Below are 20,438 nucleotides of genomic sequence, written 5' to 3'. Positions count from 1 at the left end.
TTAGGGTTAGGGTTAGGTAAGATTTTTTTTATTTAAATTATTCATACTACTAGGTTACATCCTGCACGCGAAATCAAGTAACAATATCGCCACTCACCGAAAAACATATCTAACTAATACATATAATTTAGGGTTAGGGTTAGGGTTAGGGTTAGGGTTAGGGTTAGGGTTAGGGTTAGGGTTAGGGTTAGGTATGAAAATTTTTTTTTTTTAGGTATGAAATTTTTTATTATATATATTAGCCATACTACAAAAAAAAGGTACTCAGCCACTACATATACGGCTGAAGACCAACAAACACAAAACCAAAGGCAACAACAACAACATTAACTCCCCAAGGTACCCCCCAAAATTCTCAGCACAGGAACAGGAACAGCATCCAAGTCCAAGTCCAGGTCCAGAATCCAGGATGTGAATTCCAAGGGCCAAATTCCAGTCCAGAAGCCAAGATCCAGAGGCAGCAGTCCAAAGTCCAAAATCCAGAAGCTGACATTTAATATCCAATAACAGTAATAGTAACAAATTCAAGAACGATAATAATAAAACCAACAAGTAGTACAGAAATATATACAGAAATATATACATGAAATACAGAAAATCATATAATGTCCATACAATGTCCGGGACCCGAAGGTCAGAGTCCACAAACCAAAAACCAGAGTCCAAAAGAATGGGGCCAGAAGGCAGATAGGCCATAGTTCAAGTAATGGGTGGGGGGGTGTCCGTCATCCAGGGCCAAAGGCGGGCCCAACGCCCCGATGGCATCCGCCCCCGTTCATAGCCTGCTAATTGTCATAGGGACGCCATGATGTAGCGTACCGTGCCCTCTGACCTGCTTTCCTTTTGTGTAATCCGTTCCCAATGGCGCGCCCCCCATAGGCCCTTCAGAACAGTGAGATTGACGAGGCGGAGGGTGGAGGGTGGAACTGGCCAACACTCTTGACCCCGGGCCCCCCTTGGCCGCTCGGGACCCCGGAGCCCCGGTTGCTCTTCCCCAGAGATCACCGCTTCCCAGTGCTGATGGGCCAGGCTCGGCCAGCGCAGCGCCTGAGCCAGCCCTTCCCATACACATCGGGAGGCAGGGCAGGTGGACACTACATGTTGCACGGTCTCTCGAGGTTCCCCGCCCACCAGCACCATCCCCGCCCCTCGGCGTTCAGTGACACATCGGAGCCGTCTGCATAATTGGGCTTCCTCCGATAGCCACGGACGGGCCGTCGCTATATCTGCTACCTGGTGATACCACCGCCAACGAATATCCCACAGGTAGAGTGGGACCCGTCGTTCTCGAAAGAGGGGGATCGGGTACCGGCTCTCCCGTAGATATGGGGACTGGTTAACTCGGGCGGCTCGACGTTCTGCCTCAGGGTGAAACAGGCGCTCCTCCACCATGCGCCAGTACAGATGACGGCGCAAGTGGCGGCCGGAGAGCGAATTATTCCTGACCCATGGGGCGTGTGCTACCCATTGCTTGACTGCTGAGAGCACCGGAATAAGATAGGCTGGCACGGTCGCCCGCCAAGCAGGCGACACGCGAAAGGCTAGCTGGTCCGTGTCCCACCACTTCTCCGCCCATGCCGTATCTCGCCATCCCGAGGCGAAAGCGGCCACCCAGGCTGGCGGCGGTGGTGACATCATTCCCCTTCCTTCCCGCCAGGCCCCAAAGTTTTGGGCGAGAAACTCTGCCAAGCAGGCTGGACCTAGGCCGCCTTGTTCGTGTGGGCGGGAGGCTACCGCTCGGCTCTGAGGGAAATGGACCGTCCCCCAGAGAAAGCGAAGGACCAAGCGATCTACTCGCCGGAGCAGAATTTCTGGGATAGGGTAAACTCTAGCTAGGGCCATGGCGATAGGGTACAGGTAGGTCTTTAGGAAGATGACTTTTTGGAAGATGCCTAATCGCCAGTGCCGCCACAGTTCCAATCGAGCATCGACAGCCTGCACCCAGCGCTCCCACTCTCGAAAGCCGTTGCCCCCGTGAGCCAGTGAGTATCTAACTCCCAATATAGAGACATCCTCCACCACCGTCTCCACTCTGGCCGGCAACTCGTTCGGTCGCTCGGTCACCTCTCCCACTTCATCCGCTAGAATGGCCGTCAGAGGCTGCACGGTCAGGTCAGGTGGCTCACCGGCTCCCTCACAGGTCCACCCTACGGCGAAGCTCTTGTGCAGGTTGACTTTAGCACCTGAGCCACGCCCATAGGCACGAAGGGCCTCTAGAACACCATTTACTTCAGTGCGGTTCCGAATGAGGACGGTGACATCGTCCGCATGCGCCACCAGTCCCACCCAAGCCGCTGTAGTTTCTGTTGGTCTTTCTTGCAGCGGCTCTTGTGTCGACCCTGACACCGTCCCTGGGCACTCTTCCCTTAACAGTGGGCGGGGTACTGGCGGTTGTGCCGAGAAGCCCACCAACCCTAACGCTTCGACCAGTGCTAAAGCGGGGTCAAGGGCCAGCACGTAAAGGAGCGCGCTTAGCGGGCACCCTTGTCGCACTCCTGAGCATACCGGTATTGCCACCCCCCGCCAACCATTCAATTGCGGGATTACGGTTGCCTCTCGGTAGAGCCACTGCAGATGGGAGACAAAGCGAGTAGGGATCCCTTTCCGGTGGAGCGTCTCCCAGAGGTAGTCGTGGTGGATGTTATCAAAGGCCTTCTCCTGATCCAGTTGGAGCAGGAAAAGCCCCTCTCCGCCGCCGCGACTCGTGACACTCTTTGCTCTTTCTTCTGTTTCACCCCCCAGCCCCGTCGCCTTTGCTGTGGTGGCAAACACCTCTCGCAAGAGGCACAACGAGTCTGTCATTCGCCGGCCCGGGACTGCACTGGTCTGACATGGGCGTACCAGACGGTCAGCAACATTCGCCAGACGAGTGTTAAGAACTCTAGCCAGGATGCGATTGTCTACATTAGCAAGGGCAATGGGGCGCCAGTTGACAGGAAGGGAGAGGTCCCCTTTTTTCGGAAAGAAGATTAACAGCGCCTGTGAGAAGTCCCTGAGCCCTTGATCTTGGAGTAGCAGCGAGTTGAAAAGCCGCGCGAGCGGTCCGGCTAGGAGCGCCACATAACATTGATAGAAGCGCCAGGGTAGCCCATCTGGCCCAGGGGCGGAACGCGCCCGCCCCCTGCCAATGGCTGTCCGCACCTCCTCTGTCGTGACAGGGGCTTCTAACATCAGCTGTTGTTCTTTTGTTAGCCCCGGTCCCCAGCCAACCTGCGCCTCTACCCTATCAAGGAAGGTTTGGATCTCCTCTTCAGGAATGGGCTTTCGGGTAAATACCTTGTGCCAGTGACGCTCCATCACCGCCAGCATCCCCTCAGGAGTGCTCTGAATCACATCCTCTGGTGCATCACGAAGGCCTGTGCAGGACATCGGTGCAGCAGTGGTCGACGGTGCCAAGCGGGACCGTTCCCACTCTCCAGCCTCGACCATTGGGCCACGGCTGCGACAGACACGGTGCCGCTTAGCCCGCATCCGTTCTCCCTGGTGAAAGGCTGAGATCGTCTCCTGTGCCTCAAGAAGTTCCTCCGGCTGAAAAGATATCCCCTCGTCACGCCACCGGTGGCAGCGTAGGAGGGTATAGACAGCATTTTGATAGCCACGCACCTCACGACGAGCTCCCCGTCGCGAGTGTTCGCAACAGCGCTCCGACAATAGTCTTTTCAGACATTGCCAGCTGTCCCAGAGGTCCGGATCCAGGGGATCCCCAGCCTCAACCTGGGCGGCCCAGACGGCCACCATGCCTTCTAGTTGTTGGCGTAGTTCCTCACTGCTATCTAGGGTGGCTGGACGTAGCCGCCAGAGCGGGCGGCCTCGAGTCCCGACCTTTCTCATCGTTGCAGCTGGTTGGTTGCCAGCAAGACTGAATGTCACTACCAGCATAGCATGATCGGACCAGTCAGAGGCAAGGACGCGGCATCGCTCCACTTCCCACCCCGTCGGTGCCCATACGCGATCGACGCGGCTGGCCACCCGCGGATGGTGAAACGTGAAGCGCGCCGACACCCCCACTCCCCGAGCCACTCCGTATCGCTCGCCATCGCTAAAGGGCTTGCCACGCCCGGGTGGGCAGAAGGCTAGTTCATTGGGTATCTGGAGCGCTGTATCCTTTAGGCCACGCTCTTTCAGGCCAGCTGCCAGCCTTCTCTCCTCCGCTGTCAGAGACGGCGGTTCTCTGCCCACTGGTACTGTGCGATCTTCTGGGCGGGCTCGGTTATTAAAGTCTCCCGCTACCAGCAATTGGCGTCGCGTATGGCTCTGAAGGAAGAGGCGGGGCCATAAACGCCGCCGCCCCTCTCTCCCTGTCGGTGCGTAGACTCCGCAGAGGCGGTATGCGCCTCTCGGGGCCTCTAGCTCCCTTCCAGCCGTCGGCAGCAGAGCAAAATCCACAACTAGCAGTCGTCCAGGAACGGCTTCCAGGACCCTATCTACTCGCCAAGTTGAACCCGGGGGTGGTTCTCCGAAGAGTACTCCGACCCCCGACCGTTCTCCCGGCTCGTAGCTCCAGAAAGACGGGCCCACACTCCAGAGGCGTTGCGCGTGGCTACGCTCACGTTCGGAGGCGAACCATGTTTCCTGCAGAATGATGAGCTGTGACCCAAGCTGTTGAAGGGTTCCCAGAATCTCTGCGCGGCGCTCCCATGAACGGAGTCCACGCACGTTCCAGGTGAGGACTCGGAGTGACTCCATTAGAGTGACTCTGGACCCCTGCTCCTCTGCTCCTTATCAGCAGCCTCAGAGGAGGCCAATCTCTGCTTTCCTGCCCCCTCCCGCGCCCCAAGCGCAGCAGGTGCAGGCCTACTATTTGTTATGGTTGGTGGAATGTCGGTGACACCCACCGTAGCCACCCCCGGCAGCCACCGCGATGAGAGAGCATCTGGTGGCTCCGGGGGAGGCACAGCCGGTGCCCCCGGCAGTTCCACAGCCCTTATGGTCACCTCCACTCCAGCTGGACTAGCAGTAGTATCCATTTGGATTACTTCAGCTGTAGGTTCTTGTGGGGTGTTCTCATCGATGGCATCCTCCTCTCGCTGAGAGTTGCCCTGCTCCCTGCTCCTCTCCTCTTTCGCTACCCGCTCGAGCTGATCCTCCACCGTCTGAATGCGCCAACGCCGTTCCGCGCAACGAGCGCGAACCGCCGTCAGCTCAGCCAGACGATCTTCAGTTGGTCGCTCGAGGCACCCTTCTCGGCAGTGCTCTTCCCGCTGCATCAGAATCTCCAGCTCGATTCGTTCGTCCGCCAAGGATCTGCGGAGCTCTTCCACAGACACCCCTTGAAGGGAACGCAATAGAACACGTGCCTTCTCCTCTTCTGATAGGCCTTTGCTGCGTTTGCCTGGGATACCTCCGGAGGTTCCACCTGGAGGGCTACGTGGGAGCGCAGCGCCAAATCCGGCCGCCTCCGAGACCTGCCTCTTGGCAGCACGGCGACGATTGTTCGTCATCCCTCCTTGCGCCACTCCTCTGCCTAGTATTCCCGTACCTATTGGTGGCCCGCATCTTTCAGGTTGCAGAGCGTTTGCTGTCCCCACCCTCCCGGCGGAGGCTCCCTGAGCACTCTCAGTAATCTTGTCCTGCTCCTCATTATCTACACTTCCTTCCAAAACTAGGAAGCGATTGCCTAGATGTAGTTGCAGTTGTGGGTGAGCTACCAAAGGCGACCTGCGACGTTGTCGCTGCGTTCCTCTCGCCGTCTCCCAGGGGCCCTCTTTGGCCCCTTCTTCAGGTTGACCATCTCCCCATCTGGCTTCCTGCGGTGGTGGTGGTGGTGCTGCCCGCCCCTCTCTATCTGCCTCATTATTCGCTGCCGGTGCCGATTCTTGGCGCTCTGCCGTTTGGGCCGCCCAGGCACGTCCTACCGCCTGCCGTAGGGAATCTTGGTACCCATCTGGGTCTTGCTGATTTAGCCATGCCTGTGGGCACCATCGGTACGCATGGCCTTCATTCCGACACAGGCTACAGGTGACCGGCCGTTGGCAGGCAGCCGTAGCGTGTCCCCGTACTCCGCATTTCGCACAGAGGGCCGATCGGCAGTCTCGGCGGCGGTGAGCGAAAGAGCCACAGAGAAAGCAGGCCGGGGGTTGACCACTATAGCGGGTCACTCCGCGGTCCGGACCCATAAAAAAGTACTTCGGCAGATGAAGTACCTGTCCTCCTTCTACACTCCTATGGGTTAGGGTTAGGGTTAGGGTTAGGGTTAGGGTTAGGGTTAGGGTTAGGGTTAGGTATGAAATTTTTTAGGTATGAAATTTTTTATTGAAATAAGCCATTCTACATAAATATTATAAAAATTATTACTCAGCCACTACACATGTGGCTTAATAATAACAAAACGAAATTTACATTAACATTAACCCCCACAGTACCCAACACAGGAACAGCATCCAAAATTAAGGTTGCAAGTTGCAAGATCCAAAGTCCAAAGTCCAACGTCCAACGTCCAAAGTCCAACTTCCAAAGTCCACAGTCCACAGTCCAAAGTCCACAGTCCACAGTCCAAAGTCCAAAGTCTAAAGTCCAAAGTCCAAAGTCCAAAATCCAGTCTAGGAACCGATGTTCAGTTATCCAAGATAGGTGCAAGTCTGTAATCCAATCTGTAATCCAATCTTTATTAGCCAAATCCAAGTAAAGGAACAAGAATAAGAACAAACCCAAGAACAAACCCAAGAATTTTAAAGATAAGATGTTTAAAAAATGTTTAAACAAGAATTTTAAACAAGAATTTTAAATTTTAAACCCGCCTTCTCTTGCTCTCTACCAGTAGCCTCAGAGGAGGCTAGTCTCTATTTTCCTGCCCCCTCCTGCGCCTCAAGCGCAGCAGGTGCAGGCCTACTGTTTTCCATGATTCCCCGAGATGGAGAAGTATCTGATGGTTCTGGGGGTTCTGGGGGTTCTGGGGGAGGCGTAACCGGCATCCTCGGTGCCCCTACAGTTTCTATGGTCATCTCCTCTCCAGTTATTTTAGTAACAGCATCTATCTGGGCCATCTCATTTTTATTTTCCTCTGGATTGTGTTCTTCCAGGCTGTGCTCCTCCATGCCATCCTCCTTTCCCTTATCCTTTCTCCTATCCTTCTCCTTATCCTTCTCTACCTTCTCCACCCGCTCAAGTTGATCTTCAACTGTCTGTATGCGCCAGCGGCGGTCCGCACAGTGAGCTCGGACCGCCGTTAGCTCCGCCAGACGGTCCTCAGTCGGCTGCTCAAGGTAATCTTGCTGGCATTGTTCCTCACGTTGCTTCAAGATGTCCATCTCAATGCGTTCATTAATCAAGGAGTTGCGAAGTTCCTCCATAGATACCCCTTGAAGGGAGCGTAATAAAACCCGTGCTTTCTCTTCTTCTGTCATACCCTTGGTACGTTTGCCTGGAACTTTTCTAGGGGAACTAAGCGGGGTTATTGTGTTTAGTCCAGCCGCCTCTGAGACCTGCCTTTTTGTAGCTCGGCGACGACTGTTCGTCATCCCTTCATGCATTATATCTCTGCCCATGTTCTTCCCTAGTATTCCTATGTCCAATGATGACCTACTTCCCTCAGGCTGCTGAGCATTTCGTGCCCTCGCTATCTCGGAAGGAACTCTTTGAATACTCTCAGTGGAGCTGCCTCGCTCCACATTGTCTACATTTCCTTCTAGAACGAGAAAACGATTGCCAAGGTGCAGCTGGGGCTCTGGACGAGCTACCGGTAGTTGCCTACGATGGCCTTTTTGTACTCCTCTCACTGTCTCCCAGGGGCCCTCTTCGGCCCCTTCTTCAGTTTGACCCTCTCCCCATCTAGCTTCCCTCGGTGGGGTTAGTGTTGGTGGTGTTTGTCGCTCCCCCCTACCCGCCTCATTGATAAATGTTGTTTCTGACTCCTGGCGTTCTACCGTTTGGGCTGCCCAGGCATGCCTTACTGCTTCTTGCATGGATTCTAGGTACCTCTCTGGATCCTGCTTATTGAGCCATGCCTGCGGGCACCACCGGTATACATGGCCTTCATTGCGACACAGACTACAGGTTAGGGTTAGGGTTAGGGTTAGGGTTAGGGTTAGGGTTAGGGTTAGGGTTAGGGTTAGGGTTAGGGGTTAGGGTTAGGGTTAGGGTTAGGGTTAGGGTTAGGGTTAGGGTTAGGGTTAGGGTTAGGGTTAGGGTTAGGGTTAGGGTTAGGGTTAGGGTTAGGTATGAAATTTTTTTTTAGGTATGAAATTTTTTATTATATATTAGGGTTAGGGTGAGGGTGAGGGTGAGGGTGAGGGTGAGGGTGAGGGTGAGGGTGAGGGTGAGGGTGAGGGTGAGGGTTAGGGTTAGGGTTAGGGTTAGGGTTAGGGTTAGGGTTAGGGTTAGGGTTAGGTAAGATTTTTTTTTTTTTTTTTAGGTAAGATTTTTTATTTAAATTATTCATACTACTAGGTTACATCCCGCACGCGAAATCACGTAACAATATCGCCACTCCCCGAAAAACATATCTAACTAATACATATAATTTACCTCTCTAACCTAACTCTAATACAAAATATACCTCTCAAACCTATTTTATAAAAAATCACATCAAAATAATAACTTAAAATACAATACTTTAAAAGAAACACATAAAAAATTTTCCATTAAAATTTACCATTAAACTTAGCATAAAACTTTATTACCTAAATGCAAAATAGTCTCATTCCTTATCTTCTCTTCAAGTTACCTTTTCTTGGACCTCATCCACTCTTTCTACCCCTTCAGAAAAATTCTGAAGTGTAGTCTGACTAAGAGAAAAAGCGTTAAAGGGAATGGGAGTGGGAGGGGGTTCAGCAGGAGGGGGTTTTGCAGGAGGGGGTCTGTTTTTTTGTTTTCTTTGTTCTTTTATTCCTTCTCCATCTTGAATATTTTTTTGTGTCTGTTGTGTCTTTTGTTGTTCCTTCTCATTACTATGACTCATCTCCTCATTTACAATTACACTTTCCCCTTCTATTACCACTTCTTCACTTAAGACCCGGTATCTATTTTTTTTATAAAATAATTTCCCATTATTTACCGTTTCTAAATGCTTTGTCTTTTGTATACTTTTCCCTCCTTTCCCCTTCTGCACCATATTCCATTCATCCTGCCTTTCTTGAAAATTATCATTTTTTTCCATAGAAACAGTTTTCTTCCCTTGAGTATCAGACTCTACCAAATTTTCAAAGTGTGCTCTACTTGCCCTCTCTTCTTTTCCCATCCCTCCTTCCTGTCTAGCTTTCTTTCTCATTTGCGCATCAGCTTTTTGTTTTCCTGACTCTGCCATTCTTTCTGCCTTTGCACATCTATCTGCATCTTGTCGATTGTAATATGCCTGAGGGCACCAAAGATACGTATGTCCCATCTCATCGCACAGATTGCACGTAATGCCACGATGACAAAAAGCCGTTTGATGGCCTCGCTCCCCACACTTTGCGCAAAGCGATGTTGTACAATTGCGTCGCATGTGATCATACGCCCCACACTGAAAACAAGCAGCAGGTTGGCCACTATATCTCGTAATTCCCCGATCTGATCCTAAAAAGAAATACTTAGGTATGTAACCCTGCCTAGTCCCTTCAGAACGGTTTTTAAAAGAAACCACACATCGGTATTCTCCAGTCCAGAAACCTTCTTCATCATATTTTTTAGTTGGACCCATTAAAATGTCTGCATATTTCATCACCCAAAGTGCTACATCCTGTGCCGGAACAGTAGTAGTACGTAAACTGATCGTGAGTACTCTAGTATCCCCACGAAACAATGGTATCATTTCATAACCTCTCAAAAGTAAGTTATCTGCTCTACAGGCAGCCCTACTGGCCGTCCAAAATTGTCTGTAAGCACGCTCTGAAGCAAGGCAGACATCCGTCTCCTTGGAACCAGGTAACTGTATCACAGCCACAATATCCTCTTTGGGAAAATTTAGAGTATCTCTTATAAACACTTTAGTGACATAAGCCCTCGTGTCTTTTTCAGCTTCTATTCCTACATAACGAAAACGTACCACATATCTCTTTCTAGGATCTCTATCCTCTGAAGCAGTATTAAGGAAACTCTCTAAATAATCTTCTTCATCCCCCTCAAAATACCACCTAGGCATTGATGAATTAATGTCCTTCCTCTGCGTATTGCCTCTTGTTGCCTTTGCATAAGAAAGAGATTGCGAAAGTCCAGAACCACTCGGATGGGACTGACCTAAAGACTCATGAGCTGTACTAGCTTCCCCTTGTTCCCTTTGCACCAATGATGCTCTAATAGGACTCTGCATTCCAGGTGAGGAAGCACTCTCCACAATACTCACAGAATCTGTCCTTGTGTTTCCTTTCAAAAAAATGTCTTTCGATGTTAATGCGGATCGTGCTTCTCTTTCAATGTCCATTAGAAAACTCTCTTGTCTCGCTTTCACTCCTGCTCCTCGCTCCACCCTCGATTGCAGAACTGCTTCTCCATGCCTATGAAAGGAAGAAAACCCACAAGCGCCAGAAGCCATACCGGTATCACCTACATAACCCTTCCCTCGGCTTCCCAACTCTGTTTCTATTACTGAGATTCCCTCCAATAAGGACTGATCGCTTACATCTGTTATACAATTCTGAGCAGTCTCAATCGCTTTACCCCCTTCTTCCTCCCCTACTAATCCAGTTCTAGGTCTTTTTCGTACCGTCTCGGGTGTTTTTTCCTGCTCTGAACTACTGTCTGTACCATCCCCTCCTTTTTCATTAAGCTTTCTACTTCTTCCCTTATTTTTTAATCTACCACTCTGCATTGTTTCCAGATCTCCCTGCATCCCCATCACCTCACCGATTGTCGGGGGCGCTTCCTTAGAAGACACCCCCTGCAAAACCCATTGGGCCCGTCTCTCCTCCTCATCGATCTCAGCAACCGCTTCCGTTCTCCTTTTGGGAACTGCTTCAATCGGGACCCGAGCTTCGGACTGGATTCTCGACGCCACCGCCACCGATGTTGACTTCACTCGTTCTTGTTTATCGTCTCTTCTTTGTTTTATGATTTTCTGCCTCTGTTTTAAACAATCGATTACTTTTTCCAACCATATGTTAAATTCCTCATTTGGCACTAACGTGTCCTTATTGTCAATTTGACTCCAAAAGACAGGCGGAGCCTCATCATCAGCCGTAGTAAGTCGAGTTCTGTGAATATCTTGAAAATATTTTATTAGGTGTTTTTCTTCTAGCCAATCAGGATAAGCCTCCATAGACGTCTTCGGCTTCCTCGCCACTAGAAGTCTCCGCACACAATCCAGCGCTAATGATTTTAAATAGCTTAATTCCTTCAGTCTTAATGTTACCTGCCATCCTGAAAGCACATCTTTTAAAGGCTGATAAGTTTTATCCAAAAATTGCACTACTTTTTGTTGACTATATTTAGTCAGATTTTTTGTCGGAACATTGGTTAAAGCTACATGGGCCATCACATAACCCCAAAGCCTCAACATATCATGCTTTTCAAATTCAGTTGGTAAAATAATATCTTCCACCTTGGTTAGATTTTTTTGCAATATTTCAGTCCATTTTGCCAGAATTTTCCTCTCCCTTGACTCTTTCACATTGGGTACAGCAGATTTTAATTTTTCAACAGAAACCAAGTCCATTTGCATATCACAATCGGTTTCAAAATCAGTTTCAAAAATTTCAGTAAGAAATTCTAATTCTACTTCTGGTTCAGAAAAATCAGAGAGGGCGCTCTCTCTTCCTTTTGATTTCTCCACTCCTCTATCTTCATCATTTTCTCCTTTATTACTTAATTGCTCAGCAAAGGTCATTTGCCTATTATTTTCAATTTCTTTATCTATAATAATACATTCTTGTTCTGTTTGCTGATTACCACCTTGATTAAGTTCAAGATCTACAAAACTTTGTTCTTGTAATGTATTCAGTGAAGGTTCCATACAAGCCTCAGCAGCTTGTGCACTTTGTCTCTCAGTTGTTTTACTAACATGTACTGTCTCTTTAAGAGCACTTAATTCCAAAACTTCCAATTCATCAAAGCATTTGTTATATTGTATTACATAATTGTCTTTAAATTTTCCCAATATACTTTTTTCTTTATCATAAGTGTCTCTTCCATACATTTCAATTTCTCTACTTGAAAAGGTATTTAGAATATTTTCTTGTTGCATTACATACTTCCAAGCCAAGAAAATCTCATGGCGAAAAGCTGTGCAATCAATGTTTATTTTTGTCAAACTTTCTTCTTGTCTTTTGTCACCAGACTGCATTTGTTTCTGTTTGACCATTTCTCTTCTAGCACACTCTTTCTGAAGTCTTTCATATTCTAATACAATTTCTATATAGTCCCTCTTCATCTGCTTTATTTTCATAGAAAGTGCTGCTTCACAGTCAGCCATTTTATCTACTGTTTGTTCTATGAGAGTCCTAGGGGTCCCAGCTTCTTCTAAGTTTGTAGACTCATTCAAAGGGATCTGAGGGCCCACAACAACAGCTGCTGATACTTCAGGGGTTCCCCCTTCCTTTAAAGTCACTGAAGTTGCAAACATTTCCCCACCCAGGGAAAGCTGGTCTTTTGAAAATCCCTCTTTGTACTCACTGCGAGGCATTGTTTCCAGAGAGGCCTCTGCTTTCAGGGAGGCCTCTGCAGCATTTTTAAAAGGTCTCTCTTCAACAGCGTTTTTTTGAGGATCCCCTCCACTGTCAGGGTTCATATTGGTCTTAAAAGATGCACCAGAGTCTCCTCCACCTACCTCAAGCCTTGAGGCAGTGGCATGCTGGCCGGATTTTGAATAAAAAGACGTTTTGTTTTGGATCTTCAGGAGCTCCAAAAACTACCACCTCCTCCTACCAAATCAGGGTTAGGGTTAGGGTTAGGGTTAGGGTTAGGGTTAGGGTTAGGGTTAGGGTTGGGGTTGGGGTTGGGGTTGGGGTTGGGGTTGGGGTTGGGGTTGGGGTTAGGGTTAGGGTTAGGGTTAGGGCTAGGGCTAGGGCTAGGGCTAGGGCTAGGGCTAGGGCTAGGGCTAGGGCTAGGGCTAGGGTCAGGGTCAGGGTCAGGGTCAGGGTCAGGGTCAGGGTCAGGGTCAGGGTCAGGGTGAGGGTGAGGGTGAGGGTGAGGGTGAGGGTGAGGGTGAGGGTGAGGGTGAGGGTGAGGGTGAGGGTGAGGGGTTAGGGGTTAGGGGTTAGGGGTTAGGGTTAGGGTTAGGGTTAGGGTTAGGGTTAGGGTTAGGGTTAGGGTTAGGGTTAGGGTTAGGGTTAGGGTTAGGGTTTGGGTTTGGGTTAGGGTTAGGGTTAGGGTTAGGGTTAGGTAAGATTTTTTTTTTTTTTTTTAGGTAAGATTTTTTATTTAAATTATTCATACTACTAGGTTACATCCCGCACGCGAAATCACGTAACAATATCGCCACTCACCGAAAAACATATCTAACTAATACATATAATTTACCTCTCTAACCTAACTCTAATACAAAATATACCTCTCAAACCTATTTTATAAAAAATCACATCAAAATAATAACTTAAAATACAATACTTTAAAAGAAACACATAAAAAAATTTCCATTAAAATTTACCATTAAACTTAGCATAAAACTTTATTACCTAAATGCAAAATAGTCTCATTCCTTATCTTCTCTTCAAGTTACCTTTTCTTGGACCTCATCCACTCTTTCTACCCCTTCAGAAAAATTCTGAAGTGTAGTCTGACTAAGAGAAAAGGCGTTAAAGGGAATGGGAGTGGGAGGGGGTTCAGCAGGAGGGGGTTTTGCAGGAGGGGGTCTGTTTTTTTGTTTTCTTTGTTCTTTTATTCCTTCTCCATCTTGAATATTTTTTTGTGTCTGTTGTGTCTTTTGTTGTTCCTTCTCATTACTATGACTCATCTCCTCATTTACAATTACACTTTCCCCTTCTATTACCACTTCTTCACTTAAGACCCGGTATCTATTTTTTTTAGAAAATAATTTCCCATTATTTACCGTTTCTAAATGCTTTGTCTTTTGTATACTTTTCCCTCCTTTCCCCTTCTGCACCATATTCCATTCATCCTGCCTTTCTTGAAAATTATCATTTTTTTCCATAGAAACAGTTTTCTTCCCTTGAGTATCAGACTCTACCAAATTTTCAAAGTGTGCTCTACTTGCCCTCTCTTCTTTTCCCATCCCTCCTTCCTGTCTAGCTTTCTTTCTCATTTGCGCATCAGCTTTTTGTTTTCCTGACTCTGCCATTCTTTCTGCCTTTGCACATCTATCTGCATCTTGTCGATTGTAATATGCCTGAGGGCACCAAAGATACGTATGTCCCATCTCATCGCACAGATTGCACGTAATGCCACGATGACAAAAAGCCGTTTGATGGCCTCGCTCCCCACACTTTGCGCAAAGCGATGTTGTACAATTGCGTCGCATGTGATCATACGCCCCACACTGAAAACAAGCAGCAGGTTGGCCACTATATCTCGTAATTCCCCGATCTGATCCTAAAAAGAAATACTTAGGTATGTAACCCTGCCTAGTCCCTTCAGAACGGTTTTTAAAAGAAACCACACATCGGTATTCTCCAGTCCAGAAACCTTCTTCATCATATTTTTTAGTTGGACCCATTAAAATGTCTGCATATTTCATCACCCAAAGTGCTACATCCTGTGCCGGAACAGTAGTAGTACGTAAACTGATCGTGAGTACTCTAGTATCCCCACGAAACAATGGTATCATTTCATAACCTCTCAAAAGTAAGTTATCTGCTCTACAGGCAGCCCTACTGGCCGTCCAAAATTGTCTGTAAGCACGCTCTGAAGCAAGGCAGACATCCGTCTCCTTGGAACCAGGTAACTGTATCACAGCCACAATATCCTCTTTGGGAAAATTTAGAGTATCTCTTATAAACACTTTAGTGACATAAGCCCTCGTGTCTTTTTCAGCTTCTATTCCTACATAACGAAAACGTACCACATATCTCTTTCTAGGATCTCTATCCTCTGAAGCAGTATTAAGGAAACTCTCTAAATAATCTTCTTCATCCCCCTCAAAATACCACCTAGGCATTGATGAATTAATGTCCTTCCTCTGCGTATTGCCTCTTGTTGCCTTTGCATAAGAAAGAGATTGCGAAAGTCCAGAACCACTCGGATGGGACTGACCTAAAGACTCATGAGCTGTACTAGCTTCCCCTTGTTCCCTTTGCACCAATGATGCTCTAATAGGACTCTGCATTCCAGGTGAGGAAGCACTCTCCACAATACTCACAGAATCTGTCCTTGTGTTTCCTTTCAAAAAAATGTCTTTCGATGTTAATGCGGATCGTGCTTCTCTTTCAATGTCCATTAGAAAACTCTCTTGTCTCGCTTTCACTCCTGCTCCTCGCTCCACCCTCGATTGCAGAACTGCTTCTCCATGCCTATGAAAGGAAGAAAACCCACAAGCGCCAGAAGCCATACCGGTATCACCTACATAACCCTTCCCTCGGCTTCCCAACTCTGTTTCTATTACTGAGATTCCCTCCAATAAGGACTGATCGCTTACATCTGTTATACAATTCTGAGCAGTCTCAATCGCTTTACCCCCTTCTTCCTCCCCTACTAATCCAGTTCTAGGTCTTTTTCGTACCGTCTCGGGTGTTTTTTCCTGCTCTGAACTACTGTCTGTACCATCCCCTCCTTTTTCATTAAGCTTTCTACTTCTTCCCTTATTTTTTAATCTACCACTCTGCATTGTTTCCAGATCTCCCTGCATCCCCATCACCTCACCGATTGTCGGGGGCGCTTCCTTAGAAGACACCCCCTGCAAAACCCATTGGGCCCGTCTCTCCTCCTCATCGATCTCAGCAACCGCTTCCGTTCTCCTTTTGGGAACTGCTTCAATCGGGACCCGAGCTTCGGACTGGATTCTCGACGCCACCGCCACCGATGTTGACTTCACTCGTTCTTGTTTATCGTCTCTTCTTTGTTTTATGATTTTCTGCCTCTGTTTTAAACAATCGATTACTTTTTCCAACCATATGTTAAATTCCTCATTTGGCACTAACGTGTCCTTATTGTCAATTTGACTCCAAAAGACAGGCGGAGCCTCATCATCAGCCGTAGTAAGTCGAGTTCTGTGAATATCTTGAAAATATTTTATTAGGTGTTTTTCTTCTAGCCAATCAGGATAAGCCTCCATAGACGTCTTCGGCTTCCTCGCCACTAGAAGTCTCCGCACACAATCCAGCGCTAATGATTTTAAATAGCTTAATTCCTTCAGTCTTAATGTTACCTGCCATCCTGAAAGCACATCTTTTAAAGGCTGATAAGTTTTATCCAAAAATTGCACTACTTTTTGTTGACTATATTTAGTCAGATTTTTTGTCGGAACATTGGTTAAAGCTACATGGGCCATCACATAACCCCAAAGCCTCAACATATCATGCTTTTCAAATTCAGTTGGTAAAATAATATCTTCCACCTTGGTTAGATTTTTTTGCAATATTTCAGTCCATTTTGCCAGAATTTTCCTCTCCCTTGACTCTTTCACATTGGGTACAGCAGATTTTAATTTTTCAACAGAAACCAAGTCCATTTGCATATCACAATCGGTTTCAAAATCAGTTTCAAAAATTTCAGTAAGAAATTCTAATTCTACTTCTGGTTCAGAAAAATCAGAGAGGGCGCTCTCTCTTCCTTTTGATTTCTCCACTCCTCTATCTTCATCATTTTCTCCTTTATTACTTAATTGCTCAGCAAAGGTCATTTGCCTATTATTTTCAATTTCTTTATCTATAATAATACATTCTTGTTCTGTTTGCTGATTACCACCTTGATTAAGTTCAAGATCTACAAAACTTTGTTCTTGTAATGTATTCAGTGAAGGTTCCATACAAGCCTCAGCAGCTTGTGCACTTTGTCTCTCAGTTGTTTTACTAACATGTACTGTCTCTTTAAGAGCACTTAATTCCAAAACTTCCAATTCATCAAAGCATTTGTTATATTGTATTACATAATTGTCTTTAAATTTTCCCAATATACTTTTTTCTTTATCATAAGTGTCTCTTCCATACATTTCAATTTCTCTACTTGAAAAGGTATTTAGAATATTTTCTTGTTGCATTACATACTTCCAAGCCAAGAAAATCTCATGGCGAAAAGCTGTGCAATCAATGTTTATTTTTGTCAAACTTTCTTCTTGTCTTTTGTCACCAGACTGCATTTGTTTCTGTTTGACCATTTCTCTTCTAGCACACTCTTTCTGAAGTCTTTCATATTCTAATACAATTTCTATATAGTCCCTCTTCATCTGCTTTATTTTCATAGAAAGTGCTGCTTCACAGTCAGCCATTTTATCTACTGTTTGTTCTATGAGAGTCCTAGGGGTCCCAGCTTCTTCTAAGTTTGTAGACTCATTCAAAGGGATCTGAGGGCCCACAACAACAGCTGCTGATACTTCAGGGGTTCCCCCTTCCTTTAAAGTCACTGAAGTTGCAAACATTTCCCCACCCAGGGAAAGCTGGTCTTTTGAAAATCCCTCTTTGTACTCACTGCGAGGCATTGTTTCCAGAGAGGCCTCTGCTTTCAGGGAGGCCTCTGCAGCATTTTTAAAAGGTCTCTCTTCAACAGCGTTTTTTTGAGGATCCCCTCCACTGTCAGGGTTCATATTGGTCTTAAAAGATGCACCAGAGTCTCCTCCACCTACCTCAAGCCTTGAGGCAGTGGCATGCTGGCCGGATTTTGAATAAAAAGACGTTTTGTTTTGGATCTTCAGGAGCTCCAAAAACTACCACCTCCTCCTACCAAATCAGGGTTAGGGTTAGGGTTAGGGTTAGGGTTAGGGTTGGGGTTGGGGTTGGGGTTGGGGTTGGGGTTGGGGTTGGGGTTGGGGTTAGGGTTAGGGTTAGGGTTAGGGTTAGGGTTAGGGCTAGGGCTAGGGCTAGGGCTAGGGCTAGGGCTAGGGCTAGGGCTAGGGCTAGGGCTAGGGCTAGGGCTAGGGCTAGGGTCAGGGTCAGGGTCAGGGTCAGGGTGAGGGTGAGGGTGAGGGTGAGGGTGAGGGTGAGGGTGAGGGTGAGGGTGAGGGTGAGGGTGAGGGTTAGGGTTAGGGTTAGGGTTAGGGTTAGGGTTAGGGTTAGGGTTAGGGTTAGGGTTAGGGTTAGGGTTAGGGTTAGGGTTAGGGTTAGGTAAGATTTTTTTTTTTTTTTTTTTAGGTAAGATTTTTTATTTAAATTATTCATACTACTAGGTTACATCCCGCACGCGAAAACACGTAACAATATCGCCACTCTCATAATAACATATCTAGCTAATACATATAATTTTCCTAACTAACTTAACACTAATACAATATATTCATCTCAACTCTATGTTATAGGAGGTGTCGACTCTGATGTCCACGGCCAGAATTTTCTCCACTTCTCATGCGGTAATTTTTCCTTTTCAAATAAACTCAGTTCTCTTATTTTTGATAATATTGTCCTAATTGTACTTTCAGAACTGCATATATTTTGAGTCTTAATTTCTTTTAACCGTTGCCAACATAAGATACTTAGAACAAATAAATTAACAATTCTTATCGTTGTCCAGGGTACCTTCCAATAATTATTGACTACATAGTTTTTATTTCTAAGTCTTTTCACTCCTTTTCTTTGTCTCGGGCCTTGAATTCCTTTTTCTGGTTCTGCTCCCGAAACAATAGTTTCCCAGTTTTGCCTCAAAAGGTCTGGCCAATCCAGAGTTTTAGCTATTATAGTCCACGTCTCTTTCGCAGATACACAATCTTTAACAAAATGTTGAATGGTTTCTTTTTGTGTCTGCCCTGTTCTTACAGCTTCTTCCTGACATCTTAATCGTGGACAAGCTTGGTTAGCATTTGCTAGCCACGGCTTATTTGTTTGCACGCTATAAATCTGATGAAAAAACTTCCATCTGATGTCCCATAGTTTATAAGGAATTCTTTGATCTTTAAAGAATTCTATCTGGTGTACAGGCTCTTTTAAGTACATAGATAAATTTTCCCTTTTTACATTCTTTTCAAATTGTGGTTGAAAACTATTTACTTCTAATAAATTCCTATAAATTTTCTTTTTCATAATTTTTGGTTCACCCCTTTCAATTTTTATTATGCTTGCCCTTAATTTCCATTTTCTTAAATTACTATAAATTTCAATCAAATAATCAGGTCCCAAACACTTTAGCGATTGTGTGATTTTATAATTGACCTTATCTTCTTCCCACCATATTTTGGCCCAATCTTTAATTCTCCAGTGTTTGGCAAAGGCAACCAACCAAAATTGTGGTGCCAATTCTTTTCTTTCTACCTCTGCCCATTTTCCAAAATTATGACTAACAAAAATTGCTAAAAATTTGAAACCAATTGCTGTAAAATTTAAACCACCCTGTGCTACAGATTTATACGCCTCTGCTCTTGCAAGGGGGAAATTAGCCGTTCCCCATAGAAACTTAAATGCCATTTTATTGATTTCCTTAATGATCCTTTCAGGTGGTGGGTAGACAGCTGCCAAATTACCTACTACTGGGACTAAGTACGTACTAACATACATGGCTTTTTGATAGATAGAAAGATGCCATTTTTGCCACATTTGTATTTTTTCTTTAACTTTATCTCTCCACATAGTCCAATTATATTCCCACCCTTCCCATTTAACTGCAAAATAAATTCCTAATAATTTAACTTGTATTTTAATTTGCCCTTCTACAGCTTCTGAATTTATTGCTTGATTTTTATTTTTATTACTAATCAGATATTCTAATGGCATTACTTGTATATTTCCCTTAATGTTATTGGGCGATATTATAAAACTCTTTTGCATATTTAAATGGGCACCAGAAGCCTGACCAAATTGTTCAAACAAATCTCTGATTATTTCTATTTCTCGTTTATCATTTACTAAAATAGATACATCATCTGCATGAGCAACAGCCTTCACACTTAGATCACCCGAGTCCAAGCCTGACATGTGCATTAAATTAACAGGTATTGGTATTTGGATTCCCTTTAAACTATCTTCCAACTCTATTTTACATAAAACAGCATCTAAAACTAACACATATAACAATGGACTCATAGGACATCCCTGCCTGACACCAGACTTTAACATTATTTGTTTCCCTCTGTATCCATTAATTTGAGGCACTACCACTGCTTTTTCATACATCAATCGAAGATGATTAACGAAACTCACCGGAATGCCTTTCCAAAGAAGTATCTCCCACAAAAACCGATGATGTATATTATCAAAAGCTTTCGTTTGATCTAATTGTAACATATGTCCTTTCCACATCCCTTTTTGTACAAATTGAAAAATTTCTCGAAATAAAAGTAGTGAATCTACCATAGTTCTTCCCGGCACTGCACTTGTTTGAAATTTAACTATTATCTTACTAGCTATCTTAGCTAACCTATTATTAAATATTTTTGCTAAAATTTTATAATCAGTGTTTGTTAAGGCTATAGGCCGCCAATTTTTTACTAACGTAAGATCTCCTTCTTTCGGAAAAAAAATTAAAATACCATTATAAAATGAATTAGGTAAATTATT

General features: G+C 45.9%; 1 long non-coding RNA gene across 1 annotated transcript; it reads left to right on the top strand.

The window, feature by feature from the left end:
• The first annotated feature begins 15,896 nt into the window (after positions 1-15,896).
• Positions 15,897-20,038, top strand: LOC133363241 (uncharacterized). Its single transcript, XR_009757634.1, has 3 exons — positions 15,897-15,998; positions 18,251-18,301; positions 19,796-20,038. It is a non-coding gene; the product is annotated as an uncharacterized LOC133363241 (long non-coding RNA).
• Positions 20,039-20,438: the final 400 nt, after the last annotated feature.

Source organism: Rhineura floridana, chromosome 8 (assembly GCF_030035675.1).
Source record: "Rhineura floridana isolate rRhiFlo1 chromosome 8, rRhiFlo1.hap2, whole genome shotgun sequence".
Classification (NCBI taxonomy): Eukaryota; Metazoa; Chordata; class Lepidosauria; order Squamata; family Rhineuridae; genus Rhineura; species Rhineura floridana.
The sequence above is the reverse complement of the archived record's forward strand: the minus strand, read 5'-3'. Positions and strand labels throughout refer to the sequence as shown.